Below are 8,911 nucleotides of genomic sequence, written 5' to 3'. Positions count from 1 at the left end.
GTACTAAAGACACGTGCACAGCTTGTGTCAGGAATGGCAGCCAATACTAGGGCCACTGACTTATACTGGAATCAAACATCCCCCCTGTAAGCATGAGCCAATGGATACATCTCACGCACGCGGGCAAAGCAAGCAGGCAAAGCAAAAGCCGTTAACTTTCCCAGCCGAGTAAAACTGCAGCTGGAGCATCTACAAGGTCAAGCATAAGACAGCAAACAGTTGGTGAGCCAGGGAGAGCTGAGACAGAAAACGGGAGGGAACCCCTCCACATTCCAGACCTATGACAGGGCGACCTGACACACAACAGGGATCCATTGCCCTTGAGACAATGTCCACCTCCAGGGAGTGGACTCTATGGCATCATATCCCTGTCGTGCAATATATCCATTCCTTTTGTCTGTATCCCTTCTGTTTTGACTTTAAAATCCCAGTTTTGATTTCACTTCTCCCTTGTGCAAATCAAACCTGTGAGTCTTTGTTTTTGCTTGATGTCTTATTTCCTCACATCTAATTTTCTTATTAAATGTATGCAGATTTTGTAAACACCTGGTTGCTCCTTTGAACTTTAATCCTAACTTTGCCAGTCTTGAAACTGAAGCTTGTTATTGCTAATTTTGTGTCATTCTAATATTATATAATGATGTTTGATTATTATATGATATTTCAATTAATCATTTTAGTAATGTAATACTCTTCTGTTGCTTGTTTTGACATGTTTTATTGTGTTAATGTTCACTTGGAACCCATCTTAAAAACCAATTTGACCGAGAGCGTAGCATATGCATATTTTAATACACAAATAATAATGATTTCCAATTTACAGCAGTTAAGGAATCTAGCTTTCAGAATTTCCAGAGTATGCTGAATATTTCCATATATATATATATATATATCCCTGTCGTGCTCACTCCACTCCTCAAGCTCCACCCTTCCCGGGCTCCACCCCCATCCCAGAGTAGGCATACCTACAAGAGGGCCTGATTTAATGAATTCATGTGAATTGGTCATGTGCCCTCAAACATTATTTATTTATATCAAACATCGCCTTGCTGTTTGCCATGGCTGTCGGGGGAGGGGAATTCCTTGGGGGGGGAGTGAGTGTGGAGTGTGTGGCTGCACTATCTCAGAGGAATAATTCTTCTGAAGAAGCCTTCCTTTCTCCCAGAGGAAAGTCCTTGAAACTTTCGGTGCCAGCTTGCTTCTGTAGGTAATGGGATTGTATGTTTCCCAGGTGAAAGGGAGGTAGAGTCGTTACACACCTGAACAGCATACTCAAGATTGCAACAGCACAGACATTTTGATGCAACAATTCAGAGCAAAGAGGTGTCAGGTATCAGGCACTGTCAAATAAACAAAACATTGCAAGAGTGCTAATGTTCTAAGCATGTTTTTATTTTAAGGTAAAAAAACCCTTTGTGTTTATACCTCCACTACCTGGCATTACATTCTATGACACACACGGCCTGCCCCAACAAGGTCTCATTTATGTCAGATCCGGCCCCCGTAGCAAATGAGTTCGATACCCCTGCTTTAGAGTGCCACGGGATTTTTAACTATCGGACCATTCGACGCTCTGAATTCCCAGCTTACTTCTTAAAATGAAAGTTGGGAGTCCTGAGAGTCTACTTTTTACAAGACCATCATAATGCATCGAATTAACTGGCGGTGGGAAATGGCGTCGAGTCGCAGCAGGCTCATGCTAGGGTTTTCAAGGCAAGACATGTTCAGAGATGGTTTGTCCCTGCCTGCCTCTGTGGAGTGACCCTGGACTTCCTTGGTGGCGTTCCCCTCCAGGGACTAACCAGGGCTGTCTCTCCTTAGCTTCTGAGATCTGATGACCCTGAGCTAGCCTGGGAGATCCGGGTCAGGTCAGGGCATGTCAATTGCCAATTTAAAATGAAAACATCACTCCCCTGCTTGCTGTAGTGAATTCAGCCAGGGGGGCCTGGGGGTGGGAAAAATGTAGAGGAAGTTGCATCCTTATCGGCAGCCACAGCAGCAATGGAGAAACCAGACAAATCCGTTCCTGGGGGTGGGGGGAAACAATCGTATTCAGTGTTTTGAGTTCTCTTTCAGTCAGGCTCCCCTATGACCAAGAAACTGCTTACATAGTCTTTGGTTATAGATTTGAGAAATATAAGTCCCGATGACATGCAGAATTAGCAGTGCAATAGGCACGAATGCCGTGTGGAGTTTAAGGGCGCGATCACACAGGAACGTCTGGCAAGCGTCCCGCACCCATCGGCAGCCCGTCTCGCTCCGTCGAAGAAGTGGAGTTAAAAAATACCAGGGAAAGTCCAGTCTCAAATGGGTTGCTATGGGTCACAGAAAGACTTTCCCCTGTGTGATCGCTCCGGCGTGCTCTCATGGTGTTGGGATGGTCTGATCAGGCCATCCCGACTCGGTGCCATTCTTTTTTTCCCTTTCTCAGTATGCGCATCATCGCATACTGCCGTAGGAAGCCCTCAGTGTGGAGATGGGATTCATTGATCCTCCATTTAAGCAAAATGAAAACAAACAGCAAACAAACAAACAAACCCCAACTCACCCGCGATTGCATCTGATCACGCAGTGGCGGGCTACACCCACAGCTTCAAAGAACCATATCTTGCTTCTTAATGCAAGATATAGCATTGATGAAAAAGAAGTAAAAATTACCAAATTAGCTGCCACATTAATAGCCACGGCACGACTTTCTATTGCGGCCTCATGGAAAAATCCTGATCCTCCTTCCATTGCTCAATGGAGAAACAAATGTTGGGACCACTTTGTGATGGACAAAGTAGCAGATAAATAAGAGTCCCACACACAGGGGTATGTGGGGTCCCATTCCAGATTCATTCGAAAATGGTGTCCTCTCATAACATATTTTACAGAAAACGATGTATTACCAGCACATACTGGCTATGCAGAATGGCTACATCTATGAGAATTTTTTATGGTCTGAGCACTCTCATAAAATACTATTGAGGTCTTTCTAATATATATATGGATTTATTATACGTTATAGCAGTTTTATTGTTATAGCAATTTTAGAATACTTGGGAAATCGCAAGAAAGTGTCAAGGATATGATCATAGGAAGATCCTGCTGACAAGTTAATAGATGGCATTGTGATATATGTATCTGCACTTACAGTTTGTATGCGATTAATTGATCCTCCATTTAAGCAAATTGAAAACAAATAGCAAAAAAAAAAAAGAACCCCGAACTCATCCACGATTGTGTCTGATTGCAGGCTATGCCCGCAGAACTGTGTGATCGCATAACTGCAGGTCAATTTCCTCCAGGGTAAATAGCCTCTCTTCCCCCGCGCATTATCTCGCGCGTGTGACCGGGACCGTAGTAGAACTTGTTTTGCTTCGTTATACAGTGTCCATTCCAAAATAATGTAAAACCATTGCTTTATACCGCCTGACTGCTGCAAGGTTAGCATTTGCAAAAGTCTGGAAGGCAAAGTTAAGACCACCAACAATAGAGTTGTTAAATAAAGCAAAAGAAATGCATGAGCGATTAAAACGAACTTTGTTGCAGAAATCCCAAGATATGGCAGCCGTTGCCAGAATTTGGAACGATGTCCTGCTGAGAATTGAAACAGGTTCATAAATTGTTTATTATATTTAAATGTATAAGTAGCTAATAATAGGTGTAATATTTGTAGCCATGTAAAATATGGTTGAACTGAATTTAGAAAGAGAGAGAGAGAGAGAGAGAGAGAGAGAGAGAGAGAGAAAGAAAGAAAGAAAGAAAGAAAGAAAGAAAGAAAGAAAGAAAGAAAGAAAGAAAGAAAGAAAGAAAGAAAGAAAGAAAGAAAGAAACTGTGTAGAGGATGGAGCTCTTCATTCAAAGGAAAGACCTATGGAGATAAAGATTATACAGATGGAGATAAAGGGATTAGATAGATTCATGGAGGACAGATCTATCCATGGCTGGGAGGGGGGAACCCTGCCACTAGCCCCCAACCCCAAAAGTGACCATCGGCGGCCACCTCTCTCCCTCCCCTCCTGCCAGATTTAAAGGGCCCTTCAGCTATTCGGCTGGGGGGGGGTTACAGCGCATTCCTGAACTCCAAGCAGCAAATCCAATCATTGGAGTTCAGGTGCCCCCCTTCTTGCTCAAAGCATTTAAAGGGTCCCTTTAAATGCTTTGACCAAGAAGGGGGGAGGGGTTGCACCCCTTGGAGTACAGGTGTGTGGGGGGGCGCCAGTCCCCAACGTGATGATGTCAGTTTTGTGTGATGTTATCATGTTGGGGACTCCCCTGCCCCCTCCAGTAATGACCCCCAAAGTCCCCAGCCAGGGACTACGAAGGACCTGGCAACCCTAAGGAGAACTGATCTCAGTCATCTGGAGATCAACTGTAATCCCAGAGGACCTCTGCCCCCCTCCCCACCTAGAGGCTGGCAGCCCTACAGGTGTCATGAGTAGCCATGTCGCTAAACAGCTCCTTCCATGTGGTCTCAAATGCATGATATTATTGGAACAGGGCAGGAAGGAGATCGACTCAACGACTCCCTCACCACTCAGTTAGAACTGGAAGGGTTCACAGCACTGGAAAATATATCCACATCCAAAGGCTCCAGGAAACATGTCTGGAAGGACCCGAAGCTTTGGAACCTGATCGGAGCCTGGACTCCTGGGTCCCCCGTGTAATTCCTTCCAAAATCATTGGCATGTATAAATAAGTGCTGGCCATGACCTGGATGGTCCCAGGATCACTTGAACTTGTCAGATCTTGGAAGCTAAGCAGGGTTGGTTCTGGTTCGTACTTGGATGAGACACGTCAAAGGGTTGCTTTGGAGAGGCCGGCAATGAACATAAGAACATAAGAGACGCCAATGCTGGATCAGGCCAATGGCTCATCCAGTCCAACACTCTGTATCACACAGTGGCCAAAAATACTAGATGCCATCAGGAGGTCCACCAGTGGGGCCAGGACATTAGAAGCCCTCCCACTGTTGAATACAAAGCATCACTTGCCCCAGACTGAGAGTTCCTATTTATACCTTGTGGCTAATAGCCACTGATGGACCTCTGCTCCATATGCTTATCTAATTCCCCCTTGAAGCTGTCCATGCTTGTAGCCGCCGCCACCTCCTGTGGCAGGGAATTCCATGTGGAAGATATATGTAAACCACTCAGAGACCTGCCCAAAAAGGTTAGAGCGGTATATAAATTGAATGTAAATAAATGTAAATAAATGTGTTAATCACTCTTTGGGTGAAGAAGTACTTCCTTTTATCTGTTCTAACCCGACTGCTCAGCAATTTCATTGAGTGCCCACGAGTTCTTATATGGCGAGAAAGGGAGAAAAGTACCTCTTTCTCGACCTGCTCTATCCCATGCATAATCTTATAAACCTCGATCATGTCACCCCTCAGCCATTGTTTCTCCAAGCTAAAGAGCCCCAAGCACTTTAATATTGCTTCATAGGGAAAGTGTTCCAACCCTTTTCTCATTCTAGTAGCAAACCACCTCTGTTTGTCTCTTACCTTGAAAACCCTATGTCAGTGGTGGCGAACCTCTGGCACGGGTGCCAGAGGTGGCACTCAGAGCCCTCTCTGTGGGCACACGTGCCATCGCCCGAGCCAGGCCCAGACCATCATTAAAGTGCCGAATTCTCTGCCAAATAATTTTAAGTAAATGAAAGCATTTGGGATTGCTTTTCTTACTTTGTTTGGATCATCTTAAGTTAATGTATGAGGTTTTTTTTCTAAAGTAAAACCTCAGTATTCAGGTTAAATTGCTGTGTTGGCACTTTGCGAAAAATAAGTGGGTTTTGGGTCGCAGTTTGGGCACTCGGTCTCTAAAAGGTTCGCCATCACTGCCCTATGTGGTCAGCAGATACTTGATGGCACTTCCCACCACTTTCCACCCTGCTGGAGGCGGGAAAGGTATCAGCCATGTTTCAGAGAAGGCAATCCACCAATGGGAACAGGTTTTTGCTGCTCCCAGAGCTCTGCTGCAGGTGGGAAGCCCAGTACATACATACACATGACTTCACTGACCAGATGTCCAAGGCTGCCAGGTCTATCAGTGTTGAAGGTGAATCAGGTAGAAATGCATGTGAGGTCATGGTGGCAAATTCTTGCATGCAGGATCAACAAGATCCTCACCTCAGAATCTTTCCCCCCCAGAATTAAGCCCAAACAAATGGTAACCATATAAACGAAGCTTGTTATTCCTGTTTGGTCCTTGAATCTGTTAAATGTCTTCATTATGTTGTATGCTAATTTGCTGCTCACCGTCCACCTATGTGTATGGACTGGTAACTTCCATTTCGCTGTGCTTAAAGAAGTGTGCGTGCACACAGCAGCTTATACCTGGAATAAAACTTTGTTGGTCTTAAAGGTGCCACTGGACGTGAACTTTGTTCGAGATCTTTACGTTCAAGCATCCACAAGCTTCTGCAGACATCATAGTCAGCTTTTGGTCTTTGGAAATGAAGGCGTTGAATAAAAGAAAGCATCCCCAAAACACTGACCGGTAATGAAATGTTAGCTGTGAATTTCCATGTTCAAGGTGGAAAGACAAAAAATAAAAAATAAATAAAACCCCAGCCAGACAGAAATCATTTTGTTTCCTTGCCTTTCTTCACAGTCATTCTTTTTGTTCTGCTTGTGGTGAATGCCAGTGTTGAATAATAACAACACATTTCTTTTGCTGGGAGTCTGAAATGACCTTTTAATGAAGGACTGAACTGAATTTCAGACCCAATTATACTGTTAATTAAACTTCTATTTTCTCCTCAGTGCTTTCCTTTCGCCTGTAGCTTTACAATTCTCTTGTGCCTGAATTTTTGTTAACACAGTCTATGGAATTTCTATTTTTTGCTCTTTAAGTTACTTTAACCTTTATTTAAAAAAATAGCACTGATATTAACTTTACTGGATTATTCTTGGAACACTAGGAAATGCATAGGAGATGCTGTATAGTGAATTATTCATCGAGCAACAAGAATATTTAACACTGACTGCTCACAGTGCTTCATATACATTATTTCAGTAACCGTATCCACGGCTCTGTAGCACAGGCCAGCATTACGGCTGCCATATTGCAGAAGGGGAAAATGTCTGAGAAAATAGTGGCATTCCTTAAGTCACCTGGTGAGCTTGTGAGTAAAATGAGGTTTGAACCAAGATCTTTATTTTATTTCTTATTTGGAATAATAGATTAGAATAGTAGATTGCAATTTAACAGGTACATTAATCTCAGATTGGCAAGCTCCGTGTCCCACAGCAGCCAATTTGTGGTTGCGCACACTTACCTCATGGCAGAATTGCCAAAGATGCTTGCAGGTTTTAAAAGGCTGGTGACCAGTGTCCCCTCTAAGCTGAGTTAGTGTGAGCCAGCTCACAGTTTTTTAGCCTCCAGCTCACAGATTTTTGTCTTCGCTCAGGAAGGAGGGCTCCAGAGCAAACTAATTTATGCAGTAGCCAAGTAGCTCGCTCACAACTTTGATGCCAGTCGCTCACAAAGCAGAATTTTTGCTCACAGGACTCAAGTTCAAGTTCAAAACCTTTATTGGCATAGATCATAATCATACAGTTGCTCACAGGACTCCACAGCTTAGAGGGAACATTGTGTGGTGACCATTCTAGACAAGATAGATCTCCATTTTGTTATTCCATTGCTGTAACCAGAACAGCCCTCCCAGGAAGTACGATCAGGTGGACAACTTCAAAGTGGGGTTGCCGGCCTTCAGGTGGTGGGTGGAAATCTCCCAAACTCAGGCCCGTAGCCAGGATGTTTAAAATTCAGGGGGCCTTTAAATAAGTTGGGGGCACCTCCCCCCAAAAGCAAGCTCCCTGTGAGTTAGTGGGGCTGAGAGAGCTCTGACAGAAACGGCTCTTTTTCAAGGACAGCTGTGCCAGAGGTACGGCCTTCCCAAGGTCATCCAGCAGGTGCAAGTGGAGGAGCGGGGAATCAAACCCGGTTCTCCCAGATTAGAGTCCGCACACTTAACCACTACACCAAACTGGCTCTTACAATTAAACTGGCAATTAAAAGCTGAAACGTGTCGGAGTAATGGGGTGCACAAGCCCTTTTCGCCTACTGATTCCCTCCTCCAGATAGTCTTCACACACCTACACACAAACATTCCATATTTACTTTCATGTGCAAGTATCCATAGCTCCATGGAGAAGAAACACCTTTGGTTGAATGGGAAAGCGACTAATGGGGAAAGATGGGAAAGCATCCCCTCCCAGTTGCTGCCTCTCTGTCCAAAAATGCCAAGAGCTCCCTTAAAAACAAAAACCCAGTTAGTTGTTTTCCTGGAGTCAGAATCTTGGAGCTCAGAAGAAGACTCTGGGAGCCCTGACTTGGATGGCCCCAGCTAGCCTGAACTCATTCGATTTTAGAAGCCGTCCCGGGTTACTACACGGAGGCAGGCAATGGCAAACCCTCCTCTGTTCCTTTCTTGCCCTGAAAGCCCCCCAAGGGGTCGCCATAAGTGTCCTGCAACTTGACAGCGCTTCCCACCACCACAGGTTTCGCCCCGACTCGGATGGTCCAGGTTAGCCCGATCTCATCAGATCCTGGTAGCTAAGCAGGGTCGGTCAAGGTTAGAGCTTGGATGAGAGACCACCAAGGAAGTCCAGCATTGCTGCGCAGAGGCAGGCAACGGCAACCCCTCCTCTGTTCCTTTCCTGCCTTGAAAGCCCTAGGTGGCGGCCGTAAGTTGCCCGGCACTTGACAATCCTTTCCTCCACCACCAGAGGGAGAGACATCACATCCGCCGTTCATTTACTAATGCAAGTATCCGTTATCACGAAAGGAGCCCAGGCCTTTACCACAGATATTTTGGGTCTTCCTAGAGCGGTACTCAGCAGTGATGTCACTTCTGGGTTCCAACATAATTCCCCCTCACACTTTCTCCCTCTGCATTGGCAGGCAAGTGAGTCCCGAGT

The sequence above is a fragment of the Gekko japonicus genome, unplaced genomic scaffold (genome assembly GCF_001447785.1).
Source record: "Gekko japonicus isolate JY-2015 unplaced genomic scaffold, Gekko_japonicus_V1.1 scaffold1910, whole genome shotgun sequence".
Classification (NCBI taxonomy): Eukaryota; Metazoa; Chordata; class Lepidosauria; order Squamata; family Gekkonidae; genus Gekko; species Gekko japonicus.
Note: the sequence above shows the minus strand (reverse complement) of the source record.